Consider the following 12,634-nt stretch of genomic DNA (forward strand, 5'->3'; position numbering starts at 1 on the left):
GAACGGGATCTGAAAAATGAACTGTTGAATATCACTTTGAAATTCAAGTTGAAGACTGATGCTGCCCTAACTTTAAATTTACCATATTCTGATGTTGATTTATGACATAGTAATGAGCCTAATAATGAGAGAAATGGTCGGCTACAGAAAATGAAACTATCAAAAAAAGCAGAAGATAGTTAACAGGTAAACAGATTACTAGATAATCAAGAAATTACTACTAGACAAAATGTTAACCATGAAAAAAAACACTACTATGAATACTACAATGCATGCTTATGCCTACAATTACAGATTATGGAAAGAGAAATACAGGGTGATTCAAAAAGAATACCACAACTTTAAGAATTTAAAACTCTGCAACGACAAAAGGCAGAGCTAAGCACTATCTGTCAGCGAATTAAGGGAGCTATAAAGTTTCATTTAGTTGTACATTTGTTCGCTTGAGGCGCTGTTGACTAGGCATCAGTGTCAGTTGATGCTAAGATGGCGACCGCTCAACAGAAAGCTTTTTGTGTTATTGAGTACGGCAGAAATGAATCGACGACAGTTGTTCAGTGTGCATTTCGAACGAAGTATGGTGTTAAACCTCCTGGTAGGTGGCACGTATCTGTCCGTAACTACCTTAACATCAACTACCCGAGGTGATGGATCGGCCGCCAGACAGCCCATGACAGAGCACTTCTTCACTGGCCTCCAAGAAGCCCTGATCTTACCCCCTGCAATTTTTTCTTATGGGGGTATGTTAAGGATATGGTGTTTCGGCCACCTCTCCCAGCCACCATTGATGATTTGAAATGAGAAATAACAGCAGCTATCCAAACTGTTACGCCTGATATGCTACAGAGAGTGTGGAACAAGTTGGAGTATCGGGTTGATATTGCTCGTGTGTCTGGAGGGGGCCATATTGAACAACTCTGAACTTGTTTTTGAGTGAAAAAAAACCTTTTTAAATACTCTTTGTAATGACATATAACAGAAGGTTATATTACGTTTCTTTCATTAAATACACATTTTTAAAGTTGTGGTATTCTTTTTGAATCACCCTGTAGAAGAGCCTAGGCAAAAGAATGGAGATTTACAAGATTATCTCTCTTGATGTAGCACTGAGTTATGAAATTTATAAACATGTTCCAAGAGTGATACAGGGTACTTTTTCTGTTTGTAACCACAAGTGTTTATGAAAAGAAGGTGTACTTACTGGTCACCTGACTATCTTATAAATTGTTATCTTTTGTCGGGGTGACATTGAAACATCCTCTTCCTAGTGAAGTCACTACTAAAAGAAGACTCAGGTAATTTAGTGTTCCAACAGTTTTTAATGATTTAAGTCTTATACTTTTGAAAACTCACTTAAAGTTCTATACAAAAATTTGAATAAGACACAGTTGTTAGCTTTGATGAAAGTAAACAGTGATAAATGTTTTGACTAGCAAAGGAGATTACCAGAGAACAACACAACAATGCTCAAGTTATGGTTATCAGAAGTTTGGCAGGAAAATGGATACAGCTTTGATACAGTCATTTCTAAAGACTTGTTGACTGAAAGAGTTCAAGTAATAGAAAATGCTGAATCTAAATTGAGAGTATTTGTGGGTGGTATCGGGTTATCAAACAGTAAACTTTTACAGAATCTGAAGGCTACATCTGATAACTCAGGATCTGAAAATCCATCCAATCAAAACAGCCAAGTATGTATTTCCTGTGATATGCCTCATGCCTTAAAATTGTTATGGAATCATCTGTTTGATGATGGTTATTGAGTAAATTCTGGTAGTTTGCTCATGAAAGAATCTTCATTAAGTTAACTGAACTTCAGAATCTGGCATAGAGTTACAATATATCCATAAAGTAACTATGAAACCTATCTCTGCAGTTGGTACAAAAAAGGCAAATCATAAGGAAAACCGAGCGAGGTGGCGCGGTGGTCAGCACATTGGACTCACATTCGGGAGGACAATGGTTCAATCCCACGTCTGTCCATCCTGATTTAGGTTTTCTGTGATTTCCCTAAGGCATTTCAGGCAAATGCCGGGATAGTTCCTTTGAAAGGGCACAGCCAACTTCCTTCCCCATCCTTCCCTAATCCGATGAGACCGATGACCTCGCAGTTTGGTCTCCTCCCCCAAATCAACCCAACCCTACCTCACAAGGAAAGCAGCTGAACTGTTTTCTCTTGCTGTAGGTTTCTCTTGCTGTAGGTTAAGCTATTTGTCAGAAGTTTTTTTGAATTCTCTTGATGAGTCTGTAAAAGTCATAAACAATGGATTTGGTGTATTGAACTTCAGAATTCCTGTTGATGTGTACAAATTAAAAAGTGCACAAGGAAATTATTTACCAGGAAAAGACAGTGCATTACAAGAACTGTGTGATCTAATTCTCACATTGAGAGTAAGAGGAAGAAAAGAAGAGAGAGAGAAGAAAGAACAAGAAAAAAATGACCAGTGAATTTGTCTTACACAAAATGCAAATGAGAAAGCAAAAGGGAGAAAATGAAAAGAAACCTAGTGATTATTTGCTTTCTTTTCAGAAAGGATTTCCGTTGTCTGTAAACAATCTAATGCTCTCTCTTTAAGGAGTTATCACATCATGTCTTCCAGATGCAATCAAGACATTCTTGAAAGCTACTTCTCCAAAATAAGAGGACTGGGGAGATTCTATGACCATCCTTTGCCTACCACCATCTCCCAAAGAGTCAAATTTTTAATTTTTAGCAGTCACATGAGTAGACTCCTATCAGGTAGTACATGCAAGAATGAGAAAGAATTTGATACTTAAATGGTAATATATTGGCAGAAACTCAAGGTATGACTGTAGAACCATCATATTCTGAGAAGCAAGGTAGTTTTTGTCTACAGGAAACTGCACTCTACAACAAGGAAGGTGAAGAGATTGTTTCAGAGGGGGAGAAATTTTTGAGAATTGCACTGAATACAAAGAGGAAATGTTCTGGATTTGAAGACGATGTTGATGTGTTAGATATGATTTCAGGATATGTTGCTTATAGAGTTAAACCCAATCAGCCTGAATTAGCACATTTGTGTGGTAAACTAAGTGGTCAAACAAATGTTTCATCAGAATAGATGCTATCAACAGGGGAGCAAAATGCAATGGTGGTAAGTGTACTGAGAGTGAATAAAGACAAAAACAGAAAAAATAAAAAAAAAATGTTGTAATATAGCTTTACTGGATAGAAAAAGAAATCCTGTCAATACAGTTGAAGATTGTAAAATGACATTATACAGGATTTCTCTGTCTGTGTGGTCTAAGCCTGTGGGGCCTCTCCCCCAGAAAAAAGCACTGCTCTTTGAAATGGCAACAGAGGTTAATGTTCTAAGGAATCTTTATACTAGCATTTCACTGACCATAGAAGAAAATAGTCTAATTAATATAAAGCTTAAGAATAATAACAATAATAATAATTACACACTAAAACACAGAAAATATCAGCAAACAATGGAGAATCAAAGATGAAGTAATGACAGTATTATGAAAAGAGTCTCTCTCTCTCTCTCTCTCTCTCTCTCTCTCTCTCTCTCTCTCTCTCTCTCTCTCTCTCTCTTTCTTTCTCCCTCCCTCACCCCCCCACCCCTCTCACCCCCCCCCCCACACACACACACTATGCTGAGTAGCTGTCTATCCTTTGTAATATGAATATTGTGTGGCAAAAGGGTTCACGGTGATGTCTTAGCTCACAGCCCGTCTGCGTTTGACCCCTGCCGTATATTCTAGTATCCATGGTTTGTCCAAATGAATTAAGCTCCTCAGCTGTTTCTCAAAATATTCTTTCATACTTTCACTTTCTTCTCAGTACTTTGGCCCATTTTGCTTTTGATTCTAGCCTGTCTTGATTTTGACCAAAATATGATTAAGAAACTTCTTTAAAATTCACTACAAGGCAAACTGTCTGCATTAGTATTCTGGTTTTCTCATGACAGTGCTTCACCATTCAAAAACTTATTTAGAAATTTTATTTTAAACATATCATCCATTTCAGGAACAAAATTATCACAGCAGTTTTGAACAAAATGAACAGCATTGACTTATCCTCTCCATGTACATTAGCCCACATGCCACTATAATTACTGACAAAAATTTTGGCAGCAGAATTTTCTTGTAATTCAATGACTTTTCGACTAATATCAGCACATTACTTTTGCATTACAAATAACCACCTTTTCTGTGTCCACCACAGTAGTATTAATTACAGAAATCAGAAAAGTGATTATTTGTTCTACATTCCAAAGTTTCAAGCTTCTCTTTGAGATTCTGATTTGAAAACTTGTTGTCCAATTTTGTTACAGTATCAATATTTCAAAATTATTTGCAGATCTTTTGATTTTATTCACAAGATTTATTTCTATAATTACAATTTTAGATTCAACCACATCTACTTGAGCATTGAGCTGTCTCCACCCTAGTTCTACAGTGGATTTCAATTTCTTAAGTTCCTCTTTTGTATACATGACCTAGCTACTGTAATTAAGATTTAGAATATTTATTTCACTGGTTGTTTATGAAATTTCTTGGCAAATCTGACACAGTTCTCTTTTTTCTTTCTTTTCCTAAATTTACATTTGTATTCACTATTTGAGACTTCAGTCTTGTTTTAGTGTGTTTACTTAAGTATATCCATATTATTTATGAAAGATGAACTCTATTACATTGCATATATGCTTAGTGGGCAATAAAGATGAAAATTTGATTTCATTATTTGGCTGCTTGACACACAATTTGAACATTCGATTTTTTTAAAAATTGTTTTAGGTATTTGGAGGCCTAACTCATGCCTCAGAAGTTAATTCCCATAGTGCTCAGAGCCATTTTACTGTTAGTTTCATCAGTTTTATTGTCTAGTTCATTTATCATTCTCATAATCTTTTTGAACATTATACTGTCCCCTGTAGACGAACTACTGAAGTTTTGTTCAAAACCTGAGTCCTCCCCTGCATCACACACTAACAGTGGTTCTGGTTCCATAGTTTTGATGTAATTCTTTCAGTTCAAATAAAAATTATACTGTACACAATTCATACTGAAAAAAAAGTATACAGCACATATCTTTTTCCTGTAAATGATGCTGTTACCTCAGTTCAGTTTGCTAACAATAACTTTATCAAACTTTGGTTCTTTATTCTGTATTTGTGTACATATCCATTTTTATCCTTGGTGTTCTTTCCTCAATTTTCTTACATCAAATTAAAGGTGCTGCAAAAACTTGAAATTCAGTTTTTAATGTCAGGGTATTAACAATTTACAAAGTATTCCAGCTCCGAACATCAAGTGTGACCTTACCATTGATTCATGGCTTTGCTATAAGCCATTAATATAAGTTTGGTGTTTTAAAATATAGTAGTTGAATTGATTGGAACATATCATCAGTGTACTCCACTGAGAAGCAAAAACATTGAATGCTAATGCATAACAAAATCAATACTTAAGAGTATACTTATTCGCAGCAAGTGTAAACCCAGTTCTAACCCCTTTTTGTCAACATAAACTAATAATTAGACAAAAATTTCCATATGTTGTTCTGTTTATTCTTTCCAAAATATAACAAAATTTTGTACACTTAACATTTCATGCTGACAACTATGACACAGAGTGGTACTGCTCTGAAACTATTACAAACTTCAACTCCCTTGGACTAAACGCAGACTAGCCCCCAGCTAACTCTGCCACTGGTGTACAAATAGATAACAGTAATTGACATACTTTGAAATACTGTTAGTGCTTAAACATGATTAAACTTATAAATGAAAATTATGTTTCATTTAAGTCCAAGTATTGAAACATGTAGGCCCACTACAAAAACTGAAAAATCTCTTCACAGAAGCTGAATCATTATTGAACACATTTTTCTGTTTAAAATTTTATTAGTTATGGTATGTTAAAATTAGTTTACAAAAAATATTAATTTACTTTTAATTACAGAAGAATTTTATTTCTATCATATAGTCTAAATCTTGGTTTTATATGAACATTATCTACCTGATATTTCTGAAGTAAAAACTTTGGGAATGTGATTTCAGAAACTGATATTAGATCAATTTTCTGGCCCATTCTATTCACATATGGAGTGTGGGAAGAATGATTGTCTGAATGCCTCTGTGTGTGCAGTAATTATTCTAATCTTATTTTTATGATACCTATGTGAGCAATACATAGGGGGTTTGAGTATATTCCTAGAGTCATCATTTAAAGCTGGTTCTTGAAACTTTGTTTATAGACTTTCTCAGGAAAGTTTATGCCTATCTTCAAGAGTCTTCCACCTCAGTTCCTTCAGTATCTCTGTGACACTCTTCAATGGATCAAACATGTGACCACTTGTGCTGCCCTTCTCTGTAGACTTTCAGTATCCTCTGTTAGTCCCATTTGGTATGGGTCCCACACACTTGAACAACATTCTAGAACTGGTCACATGAGTGATTTGTAAGTAATCCCCTTTGTAGACTGATTTTACTTTCTCAGTATTCCACCAATAAACTGAAGTTTGTCAACTGCTTGACATGCTACTGAGCCCATGCAGTCATTCCATTTCATATCTGTACAAAGTGTTATGCCCAGGTATTTGTACGAGTTGGACAATCCCAGCGGTGATTCATTGATATAACAATCATAGGAAACTATGTTTTCCTGTTTTGTGAAGTGCACAATTTTACATTTGTGAACATTTAAAGCAAGTTTCCAATAACCATTCTGAGGCTCCCAAGGTTCTCAAGTGTACTGCTGGACAATCACTGAAGGTCCACGGCAAACAACCATTCCACCATCACCAGGTGGTACTGATAGAATGAGAGGTCTGTGGTGCATTCCCAGTGTATATACCTGTGGGTCCAGAGTTCTGGCATCTCAGGCTCCATGCCTTGCTTGGTGGTGGTGGTGGTGGAGGGGGGGGGGGGGGTTGTGTGGCTGTTGTGGTGGAGAAGAGAGCCTCAGTTGTCTGCTGGATGCAGTCAACATCACATCTCGTGTGTGAATGTTATGATTTTCTTTGATAGAGCTGAGTACTGGCTCCCATGCCTTACTTAGTTGGAAATCTGTGTCCCTGTTTATTAAATTATCCATGACACATATTTCCATAGATACTTTAAAAATGGAGTCCCAAAATTTGTTCATTTTGGCTAAGACTTTTGTTTGCTGATAATTCGTAGAATGTCCATTCTCAATGCAGTGTTCTGCTATTGTCAAATTGCTGGGCTACAGTAAGTAGGTGCAGTGTTCGTATTCTTTGCAATGATCTTCAGTAGTGCAGATTGTTTGACCAATATAGCTTTTCCTGAATTCACACAGGACATGGTACACCCCCACAGTTTTGCAGTACTATCATCTTTGACGAATCCTAACAGGCCTCATATTTTGGCTGGAGGGTAGAACATCGACATTATTTTGTGTTTTCACAGTAGTCTTCCAGTTTTGGCTTTTCATCTTCCATGGTGTTTTTGTGGTTATTGCATTGTAGGGCCATGAAAATTCTGTCTGTTGGTGTATCCATTTTCAGGGAAGAGAGACTCCTGGTGTTGCAGCTCCACCTTAAGACTTTGCTCATCTGAAATGGTGTATGGCCTGTGTACAAAGATGTTCAGCATGCTATTCGTTTGTGAGAGATGGTGCCAGCTGGAGGCATGTAGATATAAATCTGTGTAAGTTGGCTTGTGGTAAACATTGTGGGCAAGTGAGCTGCCCAGTCTAAGCTGAACTAGAATATCAAGAAAGGGAAGTTTGCTGTCTTTTTTCTGTTTTCATGGTAGATTTGATATTTTCATGGCTGGAGTTCACATATTCTAAGAACTCCCACACTTTTTCTGGTCCATGTGGCCAAATGACAAACATATCGTGTTCTTTGCAATGAACAAATGGAAGAAACAGATGGGTTTTAGTTCCACAGTTTCCAGGGCACAGATTTCATGAAACATTTCCAGAGCAGAAGGGAAAGCACCTTGTACCCTCAGGGAAGAGAAAGAAATTGTTGTTCTTACAGCCAATATGGGTAATGCCTCAGTTCTCAACCAACTCAAGGACTATGAATGGAAAATGTTCAAACTCCTGGATGATCCAGCATTCCAGAAAATAGCAGCAGATCCAACCAAGAAAGATCAGCAAAGCTCCTCCACTCTTTTAAAAAATGGGGCATTTGAGGACAATGTTGCCAAATGACTTCACCACCACATTCCTGTACCACGCAGACTGTATGTCTTGCCCAAAACACACAAGCAAGACATGTGTCCAATAGTGAGCAACACTGGGGCACCAGCACACCCTCTTGTGTAGCCCCTTGCTGGTATATGGAGCCCTTATGTCTGAAAGAGTATGTATCACATATGGAACTTGGGAGATTTCATCAGTCGGCTGAAGGAGCTGAGGGTGCAAGAGTCTGACATCATGGTGAGCTTTGATGTCATCTCACTTGTCACCTAGGTTCCCTTAGAGGACTCCATAAAACCAATCAGCAAGATATTCAGCCCAGAGCTGACAAAGCTTTTCAGACATGTCCTAACATCAACCTACTTTGTTTTCAATAGACAGTACTATGAGCAAACTGATGGCATAGCAATGGGCAGCAATCTCTCACCGGTTGTAGCAAATATGTTTATGGTGCACTTCGAAGAGAGAGCACTGTAAGCTGTGCAACTGAAATCTGTCTGCTTCTTACATTATTTCAACAATATGCTTATCATTTGGCCACATGGACCCAAAAAAGTACAGGAGTTATTAGAACATCTGAACTCCACCCACGAAAATATTAAATTTAAAGTGGAAACAGAAAAAGTTGGTGAACTGTTAATTGATGTTCTAGTTCAGCATAGAGCAGATGGCTTGCTTACCCACAGTGTTCACCATAAGATGACTCGAACAGATTTATATCTCCACGCCACCAGCTGCCACCATCCCTCACAAAAGATTAGTGTGCTGAACCCCTCATGCACAAGGTGTACACCATTTCAGATAAACAAAGTTTGAAGGCAGACGTGGAGTGTCTGTCTTCCACAAAAAGGGATACAACAATTAACACACTCATACAGCATACAATGCAAGAACCCCAAGGAAGCCATGGAAGATGAAAAACCAGAAGTAGAAGAAAATAAGATGACCACTCTCATACCATTTGCTGGAAATGTATCATCCAAAATTGGCAGATTACTTCAAAAACACAAAATAATATCAGTGTTCTATCCTCCAGCCAAAATACAAACCCTATTAGTCTCAGTCAAAAATGATCCACGTCTCTAAAAATCGGAGGTGTACCATGTCCCACGTGAATGTGGGATAACCTATATTGGTCAAACAATCTGCACTACTGAAGATAGCTGCAAATAACACAAGTGCCAAGTGCCACACCTGCTTACTGCATCCCAGTGAGATGGAAATAGCAACACTGCATTGAGAATGGACATTCTATGAATTATCAGCAAGTGAAGATCTTGGCGAACATGAACAAATTTTGGGACTTTATTTTTAAAGAAGTTATTGAAATACTTGTGATGAGTAATTTAATAGACAGGAACATGTGTTTTGAACTAAGCAAGGCATGGGAGCCAGTACTTAGCTCAATCAAGGAAAATCATAAAATCCGTATGCAAGATGTGACACGGACAGTGGCCAGCAGATAATTGAGGCTCTGAGCCCCAATGCCGCATCCACACATCCCCCCCCTCCCCCCACCACAGAGCATGATGCAAAAAGTGAGAGGCCAGAACTCTGGACCCACAGGTATATACACCAGGAGCACATTCCAGGCTCCTCATTCCATCCGTAACACCTGTTGATGGAGGAACAGTTGTTTGCCAAACTATCATGGCCCAGCAATGATTGCATCTGACAGTATACCCGAGAACCTTGGAAGCAAGTTGTCAACCTTTGCACCACTTTGAAATCTTGTCAAGATCTGACTGAATATTTGTTGGCTTCTTTCAGACAGTACTTCATCACTACATCAACTGCAAAATGTCTGAGGTTACTATTTAATATTATCTGCAAGGTCATTAATGTACAATATGAACAGCAAGGGTCCGTACACACTTCTCTGAAGCACACCTGAAGTTACTTCATCTGATGATGACTCTCCATCCAAGATAAAATGCTGTGTCCTCCCTTCCATAAAGTCCTCAATCCAGTCACAAATATCACTTGCTACCCATTATGATCATACTTTTGACAATAAGTGTAAGTGTGGTACTGAGTCAATTGCTCTTTGGAAATCAAAAAATACTGCATCTACCCAACTGCCTTGATCCGAAGCTTCAGTATTTGATGTGAAAAAAGTGCCAGTTGTCTTTCACATGCTGGTTGGCACTGATGAGGTCTTTCTGTTCAAGATACCTCATATTTGAGGTCAGAATATTTTCTAAGATTCTACAACATTTCAATGTCCAGGATATTGGATGGTACTTTTGTGGATCACTTCTACCAGCCTTCTTGTAGATGGGTGTGACATAAGCTTTTTTACCAAAGGACTGGGCATGGTTATTTGTTTCAGGGGCCATGACAGATTATAGTTAGAAGAGGGGCTAACTCAGCTGCAAATTCAGCATAGAATATCATAAGGATTCCATCAAGTCTTGGAACTTTGTTCAATTTTAACAATTTCAGCTACTTCTCAACACCACTGATGCTGACACTTACATCATTCATCTTTTCCTTGGTATGATATTTAAATTGGGGCAATTATTCTGGATTTTCCTTTGGAAAGGAACATTTCAAAATGGAGTTAAGATTTCAGCTTTCACTTTACTGCACTCAGTTTCAGTTCCTGTCTCATTTGCTAGGGATTGGACACTGACTTTGGTGCCATTAACAGCCTTTACACATGACCAGAATTTCTTTGGGTTTTGTGAAGTATCATTTGACATATGTAACTCTTCAGGCTTTCCTGGCAAGATCTTGACATGTGGAATAATCAGGACTACTGCCGGATATATGCAGTGACTCCCAGAAGCGTACCTGTTGCAGCCTTCATCAGTTCGGTTGAGCAAGTCGTCAACACGCTCCGTGTCTGAAGAGATCTGCAGGGAGACCTGCAGGGCACTCACCAGGACGAAGCCCCCCCGCCCCCCTCCCCAAATCCAGCATCTCAAGTGAGGAGAGGGTGGCACTCAGGCAGCTACAGGAGGATGAAAGCGTTGCAGTTCTACCAGCTGATAAGGGTAACTGCACGGTCATCTTAAACAAGTTGGGTTATGATAGGAAGCTGCAACAACTCCTGGAAGACACTGCTTACAAACCACTAGATGGCGATCCCACTGACAAGGTGGACAAGAAGACCTGGAAATTGCTGAAGGAGACAGATCTACCTGAACAGGTCATCAAGAAGCTTCATCCCAAAGCACCTGTACCACCCAGACTCTATGAACTCCCCAAGGTCCACAAGGAGGGGGTCCGTCTTCGACCTATTGTCAGTAACATCGGCACAGTGACATATCTCACTGCACAATACCTGAAGAAGATATTGGCACCACATGTGGGCAAATGTGCACTCCACATTCGGAACTCAGAGGACTTCCTACAACGGCTAAGGCAGCTACACACCATGGACTCTGACATCGTGGTCAGTTTCGATGTGGTGTCGCTCTTCACATGAGTGCCACTCACCAATTCACTCAATATCATTGGAGAGAAGTTCAATGGTGCCCTGATCAACCTGTTCAAGCATGTACTGACCTCAACATATTTTCTTTATGGGGGTTAATTTTATGAGCAAACGGAAGGAGTGGCAATGGGCAGCCCTTTATCACCAGTGGTAGACAACCTTTTCCTGGAAAGGTTCAAAGAGGAGGCACTTGCATCAGCCACTTACCAACCCAAGTGCTTTCTTAGGTATGTCAATGACACTTTTGTCATTTGGCCCCGTGGCAGGGAGAAGCTAGGTGACTTTTTGGAACATCTAAATTCACGCCACCCAAGTATAAAATTTACTATGGAGCTAGAGAAGGATGGACAGCTCCCATTCTTAGATGTCCTAGTCAAGAGAAAGGCAGATGGCACTCTGGGGCACAGTGTGTTTCGTAAGCCCACCCACACTGACTTAAACCTTCAAGCCATTAGCTGCCACCACCTGGCACAGAAGAATGGAGTCTTGAAAACATTAGGTCACAGGGCTCGGGCTCTGTCAGATACGGGAAGTCTGGCCAGAGAGATGGAACATCTACAGCTGGTTTCAGCAGAAATGGATACTCCTCCACAGAGATCCAAAGGGCACTTCATGCTACCAGCCAACCACAGGGTACAGAAGAGGAGCCAGAGGAGGCGAAGAAGGTGGCATACCTGCCGTATGCTGGACCTATTTCTGCAAAGATCAGCAGAATTCTTTAAAAAATGCGAATCTTGGGTTTTTTGTTCAAAACTTCCTTCAAAGAATCAACATTACACTAAAAACTAGATCTTGAAGTATAGAAAATAAATGCTCAAATTCCTGGTGTTGGCAGTAAGAAGTTATTTTAGTGCCATCCTGCAAGAGGTGCCAGCTTTTCAGTCTTGAAGCAAGTAACTCTTCCTAATTTTTAGGTAGACTGAGATCACAAACTAAGTCATTTACATCCTCCTGTGTTAGAATGTTGGTTAATTTGTTGTAAGTCCTCCAACACAATTTAGGGAAAGGGCACTTGTCCAATGTAGACATTGGGATGACTAGTGACAC

This window comes from Schistocerca piceifrons, chromosome 8, assembly GCF_021461385.2.
Source record: "Schistocerca piceifrons isolate TAMUIC-IGC-003096 chromosome 8, iqSchPice1.1, whole genome shotgun sequence".
In the NCBI taxonomy this organism is placed as follows: Eukaryota; Metazoa; Arthropoda; class Insecta; order Orthoptera; family Acrididae; genus Schistocerca; species Schistocerca piceifrons.